Source organism: Heterodontus francisci, chromosome 12, assembly GCF_036365525.1.
Source record: "Heterodontus francisci isolate sHetFra1 chromosome 12, sHetFra1.hap1, whole genome shotgun sequence".
NCBI classification, from domain to species: domain Eukaryota; kingdom Metazoa; phylum Chordata; class Chondrichthyes; order Heterodontiformes; family Heterodontidae; genus Heterodontus; species Heterodontus francisci.
Window position 1 is genome coordinate 82,731,959 of NC_090382.1, and position 18,907 is coordinate 82,750,865.

At 39.5% G+C, this 18,907-nt stretch overlaps 1 protein-coding gene across 12 annotated transcripts in view; it reads right to left on the reverse strand.

Annotated features, from left to right (window-relative positions):
- The window catches only part of LOC137375959 (rap guanine nucleotide exchange factor 6-like), a 521,939-nt gene that overhangs the window by 143,250 nt on the left and 359,782 nt on the right, over positions 1–18,907 (reverse strand). The gene's annotated exons all lie outside the window — the stretch shown is intronic.

Genomic DNA, 18,907 nt, shown 5'->3' on the forward strand with positions numbered 1-18,907 from the left:
TTTTATGGTTCTGGAGGACTAGAAAAGGCAACTCCTTTACTAGTGGAATAAAAGCAATATATTGCAGATGCTGGAAATCTGAAATAAAACAGAAAATGCGTTAAATACTCAGCAGGTCAGGCAGCATCTGTGATGAGAGAAGCAGAGTTAATGTTTCAGGTCTATGACCTTTCTTCACCAGTTCTGATGAAAGGTCTCAGACCTGAATTGTTAACTCTGCTTCTCTCTCCACAGATGCTGTCGAACCTGCTGAGTATTTCCAGCACTTTCTGTTTTTATTCCCTTACTAGTGTATTTAGAATCTAAATCAAGGAAGGATCAGACTCTTTCGACCAATGAAGACGCACACTTATCCAATTCTCCAAGACTGGAAATTCAAAGCAGCATAATAAATACAACTGAGGCAGAAACACAGAAAGAAATGAATGTGGAGCTAGCAAGAGAAGGCAGAAAGTGGATGGTAGGTGATGCAGAAGAGCAACTGAAGCTGTGAAACCAAATGAAGAGCAGAAACATGGATGGGGCACAATCAACCAGATAATTTTTATACGTATGTAAATCTTCATATAATTTATCAGTGGGGACCAGTGAACACAGGTTTCCACCACTCATCATTTATGTAATTACTTAGCTTCGATGCTTCTGGGTGATGCAAAATTGAAGTATTTAGATTTCTATCATGAATCATGTGCATTTAAAAAAAAGTGCCTACAAGCACAGGAATCTTCCATTGAATTGCAATGTTGAGTTGAGAATGGTTCTGTTCAAAAATGCCACATTCCAAATTAGTTGGAATTGTGTCGAATTATAATTTTTTTTCTGATCCATATAGCCCATTAACTAATTTGGTATTTCTGTAGCAAAGAATTGACAAAGACTATGGATCCAATAGCCTCATTCTGATCTATAAACATCTAAAGGTTGTGCTACATAGTTCGGTCACCCTGCTGCAAAAGTTGAACACTATTTTTCCATCTGATGACAGAACTCCAGTAAGCCTGCCAATGAAGCCTTTAGCAATTTAACTCTGAATAAGTGGATGAAAATCGAGGTACCTGACTGAATAAAATACATTTCCACAACATTCAAAAGACAAAACTAAGCATTTACATGTCTGAATGGATAAACTGAACCCACACAAATGATCGAGTATGACACTTCAACAGCTGCACAAACAGGTGTTAAGTCCTTCGAAGTATAATCAGGCAAATACTCCGACCTACCCCCACATATCCAATTCTGATAAGCAAACTTGACCACAGAAAATTTAGATTTGTATAGCCATTCCTACATTTTTCTTTTTAACTTTGTAATTTACTGCATAGCATGTGAAAAAAGTAGGAAATAAGCAGAGAAAACTAAGAGCAGGCAACGGGACCAAGCAGATGACGGGTATCGACCTATGAGAGGGTGAGAAAGAAACACACACACACACCAGGTAGCCAGAAAGAAAGACAGACAGAGACAGAGAGCACGTGAAACAGACAGAAGGAAAGCACAACAGCCATAAAAAAGTCGTCACAGCTTTACACTAAATCAGAAAAGTACTCCCAATAGGGTTTAAACGAAGGTGAAAGCCCAAAAGATTAAAGTAAACAAACTCTAAAAAAGATGGAGAAAGAGTGAGAGGCAAAGAGAAGGGTTCACGAAAGCAATATGTTTTTCGCAGCAATAATGTAACGGCCCAGATTTGCAATGGTGAAAATGTCAGCACTTGCTTTCATTACAACTGTGAAGCTGACAACAACTTATGGCATTCACACATGTGCAGTTAAACGCCAGTGATTCCCTGCTCCTCCATAGGGTGAAGTCTCCAACGCTAGAAAGCTTTTGAAATCACTTGACGAGAACTTCCACTTTTGCGCGATTAGGGTCGCTGTAAAAATCCTTAGAAGTTATAATTTGTGGAATGAAGTGTAGCTGGGATCTTAACAGCGTGCCAAGTACACATTTACTGCTTAACAACTACAATTTGAAAAATATCAGTAAATACTTCACAAAGACAGGCAAAAGAGTTCAAAAATATGGTTTTTAACATCCTTGATGGAAAAGTTAAAATTTTCTTGTACTGAATATTTTGTAGCATATGAAAAAATGGATACATCTGCTTCTCTCATGTCACCCACTAAATGATGGCTGTTACAGACTTGCGTTTATAGAGTGCCTTTCACAACCTCAGGACATCCCAAAGCACTTTACAGCCAATGAAGTACTTCTTGAAGCGTAGTCACTGTTGTAATGTAGGAAACATAGCAGCCAATTTGCGCACAGCAAGCTGTGATATTGACAAACAGCAATGTAATATTGACCAGGTTATCAGTTTTTGTGATGTCAATTGAGGGATAAATATTCACCAGGACAACAGGGATAACTCCCCTGTTCTTCAAAATAGTACCATGGGATCTTTTACACCCACCAGCGAGGGCAGACAGGGCCTCAGTTTCACATCTCATAGAAAGATAGCACCTCTGACGGCAAAGCACTCCCTCAGTACTGCAGTGGAATGTCAGCTTAGAGTGCTGTGCTCACATCCAACTCAGAGGTGAGAGTACTATCAATTGATGGCTGACATGAATGGAGCAGCAAGACCTTTGCTAAATTTTCTCTCGAACTGGTCATTAGAGGAGAGGCAAGTTCTTAGCTTTTGCTCACTGCTTCACCCCAACGGGCTTTTGAGAACATAAAATTATGATTTTAAGAATCATTTGCATAGACTAGTGACAATTTCTGTGGCACATTCTCCTACACAGTGCATTGTGCCAACAGCCTACATTTTAGGGTACTTTATTTTTATAACTGATCATAAAAATATGCACACTGAGGAATCTCAAGGATTTCAGTATGCTCACCTTTGAATGCAATGGTTTTCTTACTACCACAGAATACTGCAATTCCAGCATCCCTTTTATTGCAAACTATAACTCTTTTCCATCCCCAGTGAATTGAAGATCAGACTTTTAACGCCCTCCATGATCTCACCTATTCTCTATTCTAGTTATATGCCAACAGGCACACCATCTTCTCCTGACAGAGAAAACTCTCCACTGATTGAAGTCATACCTAGCACAAGGGAAGATGGTTGTGGTTGATGGAGGCCAATCATAGAACAGAATGAATAGAATATAAAAGTAGGGAAGTTTTACTGCAGCTGCACAGGACCTTAGTGAGACCACATCTGGAGTACTGTATACAGTTTGGTCTCCTTATTTGAAAAAGGATATAACTGCATTACAGGCAGTTCAGAGAAGTTTCCCTCGACTTAATGAATGAAGGACTTATGAAGAAAGGCTGAACAGTTTGGGTCTTTGCCCATTGGAGTTTAGAAGAATGAGGGGTGATCTTATTGAAACATATAAGACCCTGAGGGGATTTGATAGGGGGGTTTCCTCTTGTGGAGGAGACTCGAATGAGGGGACACAGTTTAAAAATGAGGTCCCTCTTTTAAGACAGAGATGAGGAGTATTTTTTTTCTCTCAAAGGGTCCCTAGTTTGTGGAATTCTCTTCCCCAGAAAGCAGTGGAGATTGGGTCATCGAACTTATTCAAGGCGGAGTTAGATTGATTTTTGATAGACAAGGGAGTCGAGGATTATGGGGGACAGGCAGGAAAGTAGAGTTGAGACCATAAGCAGATCAGCCATGATCTTATCGAATGGTGGAGAAGGCTTGAAGGGCCAAATAGCCTACTCCTGCTGCTATGTTTCCTGATTTGTTCTCAAAAACCTCCTCATAATCCCACACTCGATGTACTGCTGGTCCCTCTTCAAGTTCTGCACCCCACCCCCTGTAACCTTTTCCAATCTCCCAACCCTCTCCCAGATCAGTTTCTACCATTTTCTAAATCTTTCTGCATGTGAAAAGCACTATACATGTAAGTAGCATTCCTTACTATTGAAGTAATTTATTTTTTTTCCATAATATTATAGTTAAATTGCTTTTAGGGACTTTCAGCATAAATTATTCACAGGTTGAGATACTTATAGCCCTTTAGATGGTTGCACGATTTCACTATCAAATTATAAACATTCTGACTTTTTTAAAAAGTACTTTATGTGTTAAATTCCAGGAAGTTTGTTGTGGAAGGATAACGCTGGAGCCTACCTTTACTCAGTTTCGCATTTATTGTACAGAGTAAAAGCATTACAAACCCATGTAGCTCCTCACTCAAACTCTCCACCAGTCTCAGTAAGAGTCTCCTTATAAGTGCTCAAGACCCCAGTTAACACCCTCCCCCTGTGTATAAATAAACATAGAAACATAGAAAATAGGAGCAGGAGTAGACCATTCGGCCCTTCGAGCCTGCTCCGCCATTCATTATGATCATGGCTGATCATCCAACTCAGCAGCCTGTTCCCGCTTTCGCCCCATACCCTTTGATCCCTTTAGACCCAAGAACTATATCTAACTCCTTCTTGAAAACATACAACGTTTTGGCCTCAACTTCTTTCTGTGGTAGCGAATTCCACAGGCTCACCACTCTCTGGGTGAAGTAATTTCTTCTCATCTCAGTCCTGAAAGTTTTACCCCATATACTCAGACTATGACCCCTAGTTCTGGACTCTCCCACTATCGGGAACATCCTTCCTGCATCTACCCTGTCAAGTCCTGTTAGAATTGTATAGGTTTCTATGAGATGCCCCCTCACTCTTCTGAACTCCAGCAAATATAATCCTAACCGACTCAATCTCTCCTCATACGTCAGTCCCGCCATCCCAGGAATCAGTCCGGTAAATCTTGGCTGCACTCCCTCTATAGCAAGGACATCCTTCCTCAGATAAGGAGACCAAAACTGCACACAATATTCCAGGTGTGGCCTCACCAAGGCCCTGTACAATTGCAACAATACATCCCTGCTCCTGTACTCGAATCCTCTCGCTATGAAGGCCAACATACCATTTGCCTTTTTTACCGCCTGTTGCACCTGCATTCTTACCTTCAGCAACTGCTGTACGAGAACACCCAGGTCTCGTTGCATATTCCCCTCTCTCAGTTTATAGCTGTTCAGATAATAATCTGCCTTCCTGTTTTTGCTACCAAAGTGGATAACCTCACTTTTATTCACATTATACTGCATCTGCCATGCATTAGCCCACTCACTCAACTTGTCCAAACCACCCTAAAGCCTCTCTGCATCCTCCTCACAACTCACTCTCCCACCCGGTTTTGTCTCATCTGCAAATTTGGAAATATTACATTTAGTTCCCTCATCCAAATCATTAATGTATATTGTGAATAGCTGGGGTCCTAGCACCCATCCCTGCGATACCCCGCTAGTCACTGCCTGCCATTCGGAAAAAGACCCATTTATCCCTACACTTTGTTTCCTGTCTGCCAACCAATTTTCTATCCATCGCAATACACTACCCCAATCCCATGCGCTTTAATTTTACATGCTAATCTCTTATGTGGGACTTTGTCGAAAGCCTTCTGCAAGTCCAAATAAACCACATCCACTGGCTCCCCCTCATCAATTCTACTAGTTACATCCTCGAAGAATTTCTCGTCGATTTGTCAAGCATGATTTCCCTTTCGTAAATCCATGCTGACTCTGTCCGATTCTACCACTGTTCTCCAAGTGCTCTGCTATAAAATCTTTGACAAGGGCTCTAGAATTTTCCCCACTACGGACGTCAGGCTGACTGGTCTACAATTCCCTGCTTTCTCTCTACCACTCTTTTTAAATAGTGGGATTACATTAGCTACCCTCCAATCTGTAGGAACTGTTCCAGAGTCTATAGAATCTTGGAAGATGACCACCAATTTATCCACTATTTCTAGGGCCACTTCCTTAAGTACTCAGGGATGCATACCATCAGGCCCTGGGGATTTATCGGCCTTCAATCCCATCAATTTCCCCATCACCATTCCTCTACTAACACTGATTTCTTTCAGTACCTCTCTGTCACCAAGCCCTGTGTTCCACAACATTTCTGGTATGATATCTGTGTCCTCCTTTGTGAAGACAGAACCAAAGTATGCATTTAGTTGGTCAGCCATTTCTTTATTCCCCATAATAAATTCCCCTGTTTCTGACTGTAAGACTGTCTTCACCAATCTTCTTCTCTTCACATACCTATAGAAACTTTTACAGTCAATTTTTATGTTCCCCGCAAGCTTGCTCTCGTACTCTATTTTCCCCTTCTTAAATCAATCCCTTGGTCCTCCTTTGCTGAATTCTAAACTGCTCCCAATCCTCAGGTCTGTTGTTTTTCCTGGCAAATTTATATGCCTCTTCCTGGGATCTAATGCTATCTCTAATTTCCCTTGTAAGCCATGGTTTGGCTACCTTTCCCGTTTTACTTTTGCGCCAGACAGGGATAAACAATTGTTGCAGTTCATCCATGCGCTCTTGAAATGTTTGCCATTGCCTATCCACCGTTATCCCTTTAAGTAATGTTTCCCAATCCGTCATGGCCAACTCGCGCCTCATACCTTCGTAGTTTCCTTTACTAAGATTCCGGACCCTCGTCTCAGAATCAACTACATCACTCTCCATCTTGATGAAGAATTCTATCATATTATGGACGCTCGTCCCCAAGGGGTCTTGCACCACTTGATTGTCAATTATTCCTCTCTCATTACACAATACCCAGTCTAGGATGGCCTGTTCTCTAGTTGGTTCCTCAACGTATTGGTCCAGAAAACCATCCTGAATACACTCCAAGAATTCCTCCTCTACGGTATTGTGACTAATTTGATTTGCCCAATCTATTTGCAGATGAAGACACCCAGAATCACAGATGTTCCTTTATCGCAAACAAGGGATACAGAATTAACAGATTCCCTTCTTTTACAATAAAAATTAGATTAATATGCTCAAAGAGCATTTCAAAATAAATCAAAATTAATTCCAAGGTAATCCTTGAGACACCCCTCCTCTAGCACCCCTAACAATTTCTTTGTATGGGCATTTCTTTTTGTGAATCTATCGGATAGCTGATGACTTGCATCTACCCATTTAAGTTTGGAAATTTCCTTTCTCTTCAGTATTTGTTTCAAACCAGTGTAAACAGGATTTCCATTTTTTGTACTAAAACTTGATATTCTTTTTTTTTAAAACTGAAAAGGATTTCAGTGGACATTGAAACATCTGGAGATAGCTGAGCATTATGGATGCTTTTAAAACAAAATCAAAGTCAACAAGAGGTCCATGGTTTTGGCCAGTAAAAAAATGCTGGAAACCAGGTAATTTCAAGGAAACCAGCAAGGGGTTTGACCTAAGAGCTACCCTTCGTGTGACAAAAGAGAATGTATTACTTAGCATGTAACTTGTTTCTGGAAAATTTGAGTTTCATTTTTGAACTTTAAAAGTCAGTAGGTTGGGACTAAAGGAGGCAATTGGAATTTGATGTGGACCTGCCTAGAGACCAGAAAAAGAGCCAGATAACTATTATCTCTCCGTAAAGAATCCTTGCTCTTGAAAAGCAAAAGCTTGTATGAAGTGGTACTGTTGCCTCCTGAATTTTTGAAGAAACCCTGAATTTGCAAAAACCTTGCATCTTTAAAAAGGACTTTTGCATTGAATATGAGAAGACACCTATTGCTACACCCCTGATGGAAGACCTATGTGAAGCCTTCGACAGTTTAATTTCTTTGAACGCCTACCCAACACAGACTGTTCAACAACCTTGCCTGGAAAGACTAAGTGGCATCCAACTATTCAAATTTGGGACACCTCGCCAAACCAATGGACCTCCTTCCAGATCATTGCAGTCTAAGTTAAGTTTTCTTTTAGTCCTTTGAAACAGCTATAAACAAAAATCCCTTTTTTTCCGGTTAACTGGCTTTTGGATATATGTGCGTGTGCCTGAGAGCTACGGAAAAAATAAGGAGCTTTAATATCTCAATTCGCATATGTATTTACTTCATTCTTGGTTAAGACTTGGTTTGAGAATCAACAGACAATTTTTGATGTTTATTAAAGAAACCTGGTTGGCGTGCATTATTCTGGGGACAAATAAAGAGTATCTAATTGGCTGTTTTGGTAAGTGGGAAAATTTATAGATATGCTGTGACCTGTGGAGAAGTGGGACTGAATTAACAGTGCACTCTTCCCACCTCTGTTGTAACACTAGCAAGGTCAATACGTAGTCTTTGCTCACACTCACTTTTTGCAGAGTGTACACTGTCCGACAAAGAATAATTATCCACAGAACTTTCAATGGGTATCCTATCTTCAGTATGTCCCTTGTTCAGAATTTCACTTATAATATTTGACAAATAGAACCCCATATCCATTGCCTCCTCAAGACCCTGTGTTTCCGCAGCTAAAGTGCTTTTAATGACCCTTTTTATTTTCTTAGCTTCCCAAGCTAATGGACAACATTTCCCATTTTCATCGATCAGAATAATTATGAAACCAGCTGCACTCGAATACCCATCAGGAAGATTAGAATGTGAAGCATCACTAAAAATTATTAGCTTCATGTTCTTTGGATCATCTAAAGATGGGAACTTCAGTACACATTTCTCTATACTTAATTTTTAAAAATGTTTTATTTGTCCTTAAAACATTCTCAACTTTTGTGTGTTTCACCATCGTACTTTGCTTCAGCACATCAACACTGGCATCAGGTCTAGTTTGAGAGCACAACCAATTTAATTGATCAATCAAGCTTCACAATTGCTCAGTCTCTGCTTTAGATATATCATCTTACTGCAATGACCAAGCACCATTAACCAGGATGGGAGTAACACTCTCTAAATAGGCTTGTTAATTTAATGTTATTCTAGACATAGAGTGCTTAATATCTAAACCAATATATTTAAAGGCCCCACAAGCCTGACTCCCAATCTTAAATTCTGCCCTAATCTTTTTAACAGATTTCTCAAAATCCACAGTACTGCCCCATAATAAATCATGAAGATGTCTGAAAGTTTCCCTTTATGATGTCAATAAAACATGGCAGGATCTGCTTTTCGTCGAGCACAACCAATTTTCAATGAAACAGATCTCATCGAGAAATACCACATCCTGAAAGCATCATTAAGGCCATAGACGCATATGTTCAGTTTCCATAGTTTTCCTTCTGCATCTGCTGCCTCTTTAGGTGGTTTCAGAAACACTTCTCTCTGAAAAGTAACGCTCTGCAGAAATGTGGCTTTTATGTCAATGGATCTGTACTGCCATGAATGTGTAGTCAAAAAAAGTTAAAAAGAATTTCAAGATTAGTTTTCTAGCTGTGGGAGAGTCCACTCTAACATCGGTATCACCCAGTCGCTCTTCAAAACCCCTTGCAACTAGCCTTGCTTTAGCCTTATTAGTCCCATTGGGAAGGGCTTTATCCGTACAAATCCATCTATGTATCCCCTATCTGGTACCTCAAAATAAACACCAACTCTCTAATTCCTTAAGTTTTGCTTCTCATTAGTTTATCCTCAATTTTATTGGCAGACACTAAAACTTCACGGTCATGAGGACTTCTGTTTTCCGTTCTATTCCAAGATTGCTCTCCAGCCTTCATTTCATTGTGGAATCAGTTCAAACTACAGCCTTTATTAACACAGTGATGTCTTTCAGGACTACTGCTATAAGATCTCCATTGCGCACTGTTCGAGGCTCTTTCTCCAGTATGGGATCGTTTCCTCACCCAAGAGTCACTTCCAGATCCACTATGAGAATTTGCACTGTGCTTTCATCCCATTCTGCCAGCCCATGGACCTTGCTTCTTGGCCATCATCTTGAACATTCAACTAATATTTAAAACTTGCCAGTAGATTTTTCTGCATGTCCCACACTTGTTGCATCCCTCCATTTATTAGATCCTTTTGGAATATATGTTACACAAGTACCTGCTCAGGAATTGTCCTCTGGATGCGATAGCTCTTTCTTGAGAGTCAGGATCCCTCGCATTACTATCCAAACCTTGATCTACCTCATTCTGTTCCTCAGAACGTTTATCACAAAATGCATGATCATTTGAGATACAAGGTGCCTCGTTTCCCTCCGTCAGCCACTCAGATTCTGAGGTTTTGTAATTAACCCCAATTAATAGTGAGGAATGAACCTTAAGTTTGATTTTCATGCTTGATAACTACTGTCTTACTATCATGACCTATTACCTTACCAGGGCCTTTCCATTCCCTATGATTCCCCCCTCCCCCTTTTAAAATATACCAAATCTCCTGAATTAAATTCTGCCTCAGATGGGCTTATACGATGCCTCAGAGCTCTCTGAATTTTCTCAAAGACCTCAGCCTTGATGAAAACCCATCTCCCTGCATGTAAAGCATTTAAATGTGCAGAAAAAATGTAACTAATTGTACTACCTTCTAGAGCAGGAGGACTGTCGCACAGTACAGAAGACAATATGGGATTCCGCCCATAGACCAATTGATAGGGTCTATATCTCCAACCATCTGAAGCAAATTCATGCATGAACCGCCCATGCAAGGACAGTTGTCAACTTGCAGTTTGGTTGGTCAGTTAAGATTTTATGCAGCATTTCATCAATCACTGCGTGATTCCTTTCAAAGTGCCCACTGCTGAAAGAACTTTCAGCTGCAGTATTCATAACCATAACGTTCATGTTTTCGCATATGGCTCTGAACTCATCATTGGCAAATTCCCCTGCATGATCAGTCAGAAACTTAGTTGGTTCCTCAAGTCCAGTCCCTATCAATTTCTCCATGATTTCATCTATAATTACCCTTTTGTCCTCGCTATTTATTATTGCAGAAAGACTGAATCTAGTTGCTTGGTCTATAAAATGTAGAATGAAAATATTCTTGTCTTTGTCCCATACCTTCAAATCCATTGCAACTACCTCAAAGTCATGTGCCAATACAATAGGACGTGATGGCGTCCTCCGATACTTTTTACAGATTTCACACTTTTTGCTAATTTCTTCTATTATCCTCGTATACTCTTCATCAATCACACCTGCATTTTAAGCAGAGTTTTGAATCTTTGACAAGAAGGGTGAGCAAATTGTCTGTGTAACTTTGAGACAATTTGTTTTTTCTCTCTCTGTTCTTATCACCTAATGCCATTAATACTTCTTTAACACTCTGATTAGAAATATCATGTTTATTAGGGGATACAATAATGTCCTAGCACACTCTCTTTGCCTTTGTCCCATGACCTCCTTGTCAGTTAATCTGTCCGGCCCTCTGTCCTATCACACACCTTCCCTTTTGTTCTCTTTTCCCCCACCCCCACTTTATTTGCTTAAAACCTATTATATTTCTAACCTTTGCCAGTTCTGATGAAAGGTCACTGACCTGAAACGTTAACTCTGTTTCTCTTTCCACAGATGATGTTGCCAGACCTGTTGAGTATTTCCAGCATTTTCTGTTTTTATTTCAGATTTCCAGCATCTGCAGTATTTTGCTTTAATTACAATAATGCCCTGAATGGGTAAACTGCAAATTCACTGAATTTCCAAAAATAACTGCCTTATCATGCTCCATATCAAATTTCATTTGTGCTTTTTTCATTGAAGGTTTACTCAACAGTAAAGGTATCCCACTAGAGACTACATCACTGATAAAGTGGCTTACTCCAGCTATTTTACATGGAATTACTACTCTCTTCAATGACTTCAATGTGCTGTCATCACCAAACCTAAAACTGATGGTACTTTAATGCTCCTTAACCTTGTGTCGATCCTCACTACTGAGTGAATCCAGATAACATTGTAACCAATCTGTTCCACATACTGTCAATGTGCAAGCACTATCTAATACAGAACAGCTGAATGAATCCACAACTAACACATTCATCACAGGACTAAAACTACTTGTGACTAGTACAATTCGTTCAGATTCATCAGTATCTTCCTCTTCTGCCTCAGAATTCTGTGTGTCGTGTTATCACGAGGACTCTGCCCCTCTGCTTTGGACAGTTCATTGCATAATGATATTTTGAATCATACCTGAAGCACCTATGAACTGTTCTTTGAATCCCAGGAATGCCCATTCGCCTATGATTGCTGTTCCAATTCTGTCTTCCACTGTAATAGACCTGCTAAAGGTGTTTTCATCCTCGTTCCTCCCATCTTTAACACTTCCACTGTACTTATGTCTGCTTCCAGTACCTGGACCATTTCGAAATCCAGTAAACATCGAGTCCTACATTCTTTGTGTCACCGTTGAATGCTCAATTTATTCCACCAGGGCTGTAGGAAACGACTGTTTTCCCAGGAATATTTTTAAGGCAGCAGACATCTGACCTAACAGTGAGACTTTTTCCAAGAACTGAACCCTAATGAGAACCAAGAGCCTGTCAATGTGCGACAATCTAGCAATTTAAATGCTAGCACTAAACCAGGGATCTCCAAATCAAATTTCTTCAATCTTCTATACAGTCTGTTAATGTCCATGATATATTCTTTCATTGAATAACCATCTGTTTTCCTAAATCTATCAAAGCCTGACCATGCCGCATATGCATTCAATAGGTCATCTTTCTTGTAAATTTCATCCAGGAATTCCGACTTGAAGATCCCACCCTTCAACAGTATCCAACTGACGAGCATCCAGTTCACAAAACACTTTACTTCTGATTTTCCTTTTGTTAGGAAGTGACAAATCCAAGGCCATACCTGGTTTCCTCTTTGGTAGGGACGTAACCCATGTCCACATATCCACTTAATTCTTCCATTGGTCATATGGTTCAGTGTCAGAACATCGGAGGGTAATCATACTCTGACAATTTGCCCTCGTTTTCTGCCATATTTTCCACAATAGCCAGTGAGATTTTAGTTTTCTATGTAAAAAAAATTCTAGTTTCCAATCTTCAGCTTTAGGCAACCATCCTCTAGTATAATGGTAAATTCCAGAAAGCTTGTTGTGGAATGAATAATGCTGGAGCCTATCTTTACTCAGTTTCACATTTATTGTACAGAGTAAAAGGATTACAAACATGTAGCTCCTCACTCAAACCCTCCATCAGTCTCAGTAAGAGACTCCTTATAAGTGCTCAATTAAGACCCCAGATAACACCGTCCGCCTGCATGTAATTAAACAACTGATACACAATTAACAGTATGTGTCATTATGGTTTGTAATATAGTCAATGCCATGCCAATTGCATTCTACGAATTAGCATGACAGCAATAAAGACAGCAAACCATAGAGAAAGAGAGACACACACCAAGAATCAGATCGTCACAAAGGAAGTCAGAGAGAGTGTCTGAAGGGATGTAAATGTTAAAGGGATCAGAATTTAAAGCATGTTGCAAGCAACATAAACTTGATAGGATTCCACTCAGAAATCAAAGCTAAAGGAGACTAAGACAGGAAAGAATAAAAATGAATCCAATCTGAAGTGCTGCCATATGTTTGTAGGCAAGCTGATGACCCAGACCCCAGGAAAATAGCTCCCCAAAGTCATTGCAAAGTAGGTGCTGTTCAGCCTAGATATATGGTCAGTAGTGAGGTTGGAAAGTCAGGTATTTTAATTGTTGATCAGTCTGACATGTTTTTATTCTTGCAGTTAAGATGGACAATTAGCATGGCAGCATTCCCTCATCACAGAAAAAAGCATGTGATGCAAAACTGATAGGAATCTAACGCAACTGTTTATCACCCATTTTTCCTATCTGTTCAGCCCAATTTATTGTTACTAATTAGGTGAAAATTATAGGAAAAATTCTGGTTTGGGTCTAAAAGAAAGTAGCATTGGCATATTACGTCAACAAGTATAAAATGATATCAATTTAAAATGAAGCCAGCACTGATTATTACAAATCAAAATGTTGTAAAGCCCTTTAAAGATAGTTCTCATTTCTTACATTTCTCCCCATTAAAAAAAAATCAAAGATCAAAAGGCTACAGACAGTGCCAACTGAAGGACTAGTCACCCCAGGCCATTTCTCAATGACTGGCTTTATAGTGGCATTGCAGCAGGACTGCATCCTGTTCTGATGAAAGGTCACAGACCTGAAATGTTAACTCTGGTTCTCTCTCCACAGATGATACCAGATCTGAGTATTTCCAGCACTTCGTTTTTATTTAGGACTGTATCCTACCTTAGCATAAGCTATATGGTACACTGTACACAATACAATGGAAGCAATAAAGTGGAAAAAGTACTGTAACTTTTTAAAATTCTGAATTATTCAGAACATTTCATTTCTGGGTATAAGTAGACCAGTTGCAATGAGGAACACCCAACCTCAATTAACCAGATGTTGTGCCTGAATGTGTCAAAAGACCTCAGACTACAGAGTGACTTTCCCATTTCTTCCTCGAGTCTCTAAGTGAAATTACTGAATTAGTGCCAACAACGATGTATTAGAGATGTAGATGTGTGATCTGTTGGGAGATGAATTGAGAATGACATCAGAATCTTTGAGACAGAAAGAAGACAGCAATTTGATGAGATATTCTAATATTTAACTTCTGACAACATCTGTGATCTGCTCAATCTATTGTCATTTTAAAAAGGGAACAAAAAAGCAACTTTGAAGACTGTTGAACTTTAGAACAATACATGCCAGATAGAGCACTGGTGGCCCAACTTCTGTGCTACAAACATGACAGCATGCAGGTTTGAACACCTATTTTCCCCCTTTTTTCTTCTTCTTGTGCCGCACCACATTTATCAGAGAAGGTCCATTCACAAGCCATCACTAATGCTGCTTTGAAATTTAATGTGCAAAGATCCTTGAAGTAACCCTTCCAATTTTCCCCTTTGGCTTTACAAACACACTTGTCACCATTCCCCCACAGCAGCATAGTTAAGATTGAAAACTCAATATGTAGGATTTACAATTATGAATGTATGTACACAGTACTAGCACTTCCTGGCAGAGAGCTGTGCACATCACATTCCTGCTGTTTTTAAACAGATCCAATTTTACTCAAAAACCCTATACATTCTTTGTAATGATACTTTCAGTTTACAAATTAAGTCTAAACACTGGTTCAATCTAAATGTTACTTAACTCCAAAGGAAAACAAACATATTCAAAGTGTATTCTGTTTTCTTTGTGTTCATGATAATGATTACATAGGCTACAGGATAAAATAAAACAGGCAGCTCAGTCATTCTGGTTACAGAAACACTGTATAACAGGAGAAACAAACGATGTATGCAACAAATGCTGACAAAACAACTCTTACTGAATTTGGTTTTTAGGACTGGATTGACTTTTTTAAACTTATAAAAATTCTATCAGAACAAAGAGATTAGCCAATACACTCAGAATCACAAGCCTAAATACTGTGCTGAACAATATGATGTCTGTGAGTTTATGCTGGGCTACTTGAAGATGACGTCATGGCATAATATACACTTAAAATACTATTACAAATGTGCATCCATTCAGTGCACGAGGGGCACTGAAACTGTAGATGGCAATACTTCATTCTATTATTTCAGGGACACTTAAGAGATTTTGGGGGCGAGAATTCTCCAGGGAAGAGGGTTACCTGGCAGATGGGACATGATAACCATCCCACTCCCCTGAACCATTTTCCTAGTTCAGGCTCAATGCAGATGTGCAGCAGCGTCCCAACATTGCTGGTTAAGAAAATGGTGATGCTACAAGTGCAGGTTATCACTGTAGCACCAAATGAGGTGGCAAGAGACCTTAAAGAGGCAAGAGCGTCTGAAAAAAATCAGATGATTCTCACTCGCCAAAACCAAGTCCTTCAGCAGGCAAGTGCTTGGGGCCAACTGGAGGAAATGTCAATGCATTCTGGAGCACTGGACATAGCAGCCCCAGGAAGTGGCAGTAACTGAGGTGGAATGGAAGGGAATCCAGCATGGATTCACATGACCCTCCACCCTCACTTTGCTATTATTTGCATATAGTGGCTAAGGAAAGAGTGGTCAGTGGTGGCCCTGGCAGGGAATGGGAGGAAACCACTAGTCAGGCGATCAAGCAGCAGTAGGCTTTCCAAATCTTCGAATATTATCTGTTGTGATCCCACCCAATTCCAGGTGGGAGCATTGAGGAGAACCCACCCCCCTACCCCTCCCATCACCCACCTTTGTCTCAACAGAACCCCTCAGCTTGAGCTCTCATTACAATGACCATCCACACAGATATCTACTGACAGTGTTCGCAAATATTGTTATAACAGAGGAAAATGTACTTAATAAAAATGTAGTCTATAGAAGTGCTTTGAAGCAAAAACAGGTAGGATTTTTATCAGTATTCGGTGGCACTGAATCCTGTATCAAATACAATTATTTCAAAGCACTACTGTGTATTCAAGCATCAATAGCATCAATGTATCACAGAGGAAGCATGGGTTAATATCCTTGAATTTCCACACAGTGGCATGAGAAGCCTTTTCGGAAGGCACTAGCTGGTAAGAATGGATAAAATCAGGAAAAAAATCATCTTGATGCCAGGATCCAATGGCTAGTGATGCAGCTTCATTGGCATTGGTCTGACAAGTAGGGTTTCTGATCACCTCCCTCCCAGGGACTGATAACCACAGAAAGAGGGGGGGGAAAAATCAACATTTTCTCTCATTACGCATCTCTTCTGAAGCCTAATGCTAGGTCTAGCGCCTAAAGTACCATCAGCTCTCTAACATCTAATCCAGATAGTCATCAGGGAATCCAATGACTGTTGCTGAGGTTTTTTTTTAAAAAAGGAACAGCATCACAGCTGAGCCAGATGTAGCCCTCATCTAACATTCAATATTGGTCAGTAAACAGGACTGGGACAGCCTGACTGATTTTTCTGTTCCCTAGCCTAGAGATGTTGAGCTTATTGGAATAGGTTTGCTTGCTCAATATAGGCCAGTGATGGAAGCTGGATTCCTGGGCTCCACAGCTCAGTGTCACATCATTTGCTGCATTTGGCAATTAAACCAGCTGGAGGGAAGAGGAATTAACAAATGGTTGTTCGGATACAAGTTTTATGTCCCGTGCCCAGTATAAAGATTCATCATCACTTATTAAGAATCTACAATATTTGGCAAGGCAAATCCAATACTTAATGCCACAAAGGTTTTACAATCTGTACAGTTCAGATTTATTTTCCCCCATCAGAACATCAATTAAGTAGCAAATGCCAAGGCACGCATGCATCAGGAACTTCACTACAGCTGCTAAATATAGAAAAATCCTTGGTGTACATATGCCTTGTCCTTAATTACTACCATCAAATCATGAATTTGTATTTTCATGTGACAAGACTATTTAATGTGATTTTGGATAAAAATATCTTACATTGTATAATTAGGAAAATATTCAAAGAATTGGAAATGCGTGAACAGCTGCAAGAAAAGCCATATGAAGGAAACAGTTGCATTTCAAAACCTTTAAAATGTGTATCTAGGGTGGAAGAGAGAAAGAAGTGCCACAACCCTGACTTTTTAACCAATTATCTAATGTTCCCTAAATTAGGACAAACTGTGCTGTTCTTGCACTACAATCATAAACCATCCAAACATTATTATTTACAAGTCTAACGGGATAGATGAGGGATAAACAACAAAACCTCAATTATACTCCTGGTTCTTCAATGCTTGATCAAGTTTAATAGTTGTTATTCTGAACAACTTCCAACAAATATCATTAGGTGGTCCTGATGATAAAAAATTACAGCAGCTGGTGCTATGAAAATATGAAGGTAATTTAATTGACAAAACAGTCTGAGGAAATTAACACCAGCAACTCTGGCAGTCAATAAATATTCACACATATACAGTGCAAAGAAAAGCCACAAAACCATCATGCTACACGTATCTGGCACTGGATTTAGTAGTAACACCTTCATCAGTGATACCAGTTACTGATCAATTCCTTCGTGCACCCACCCACCTCAGTAACAGGATCTGGAATATCAAATATATTTAGATGCATCTGCTAGAAGCTGCAGTGAGCTCCGTATGCATGTCAGGCAGCAGAACTATAACGCAATGAAATTTATCAAAACTTTAAAAAGGTTAGAGGTGTCATGTGCCATTATTACAGCACATTTGTGGAAACAGGCAATTAAGAAGTTCGTTTGAGAAATTAATTGACTATTAAATATTACCTTCAATAATTTCAAGAGTTTAGATTATCTCAGGGAACCAGCTTACTAGTATTGAGCTTATGTTTTAAAGCAGTGTATTTTACTCATATCCAGGTTCTCACATTAAGAGATAAGGTCCTTGGATCTGTAGCCTCCTTCAGAAGAGGAGAGGAAAGAAAAACAAAAAAGACCTATTAGCCATAAACCAGAAGACCCATTCTATTTGAGTTAAGAATCTCGATATATGTACAAAATTTATTTATAACTATGCCTAGCATTGTAATATTTTACAATGTCTCCTGTGACTGCTTAATGGGAGAGATTTCTATTGTCTTCATGAAGGAGAGAATACACAAATTGCCTGGGTTTGACATTGAAGTGTGAGACAGAGCTGGCGTGTGGGGAGGGTGGGTAGGTCAATCTGGTTTTTTATAGCTTTACTTATAAATAGTCCCTCATCAGGTCCAAATTGGTTGGCTAGATTGCTCAGGTTTGTGATGTTAATATATAAAGAGATGCCATTGTCATCCTTGATTTTAGAGCCATCAAAAATAAGGTTAATTTTTCAAAAGCTAGCTGGCTGTATATTACCTCAGAACAGCATCTCTTGGTCAATGCCAACTTAAGTGTTAACCTGGCAATCAAGATGCTATACAGCCCATCTTTTTTCACTGCATCTCTGCACTGTTTTTGGATGTACAGTTCTGTCCCCAGAGGCAGAACAGGCTAGGAATAAAAATAAATTCTACCGGTGATTGTTTCAATTCATACTTTTGCACTATTTAGCTCCACATTGCACTGGTGAACTTTGGAACTCAAGGGATCCTTGAAGCGTCTATGATTATGTATTTCTTAGACACAGCTTAAGAATTCTAATAAAAAGGACTCTAAGTATCTCAAAACGATTGGTTGTGTTGGACTAGGAAAATCTGTGGCAATACTCTGCTATCTAATTACTGATTTTTAAATTTCTGTATGAACT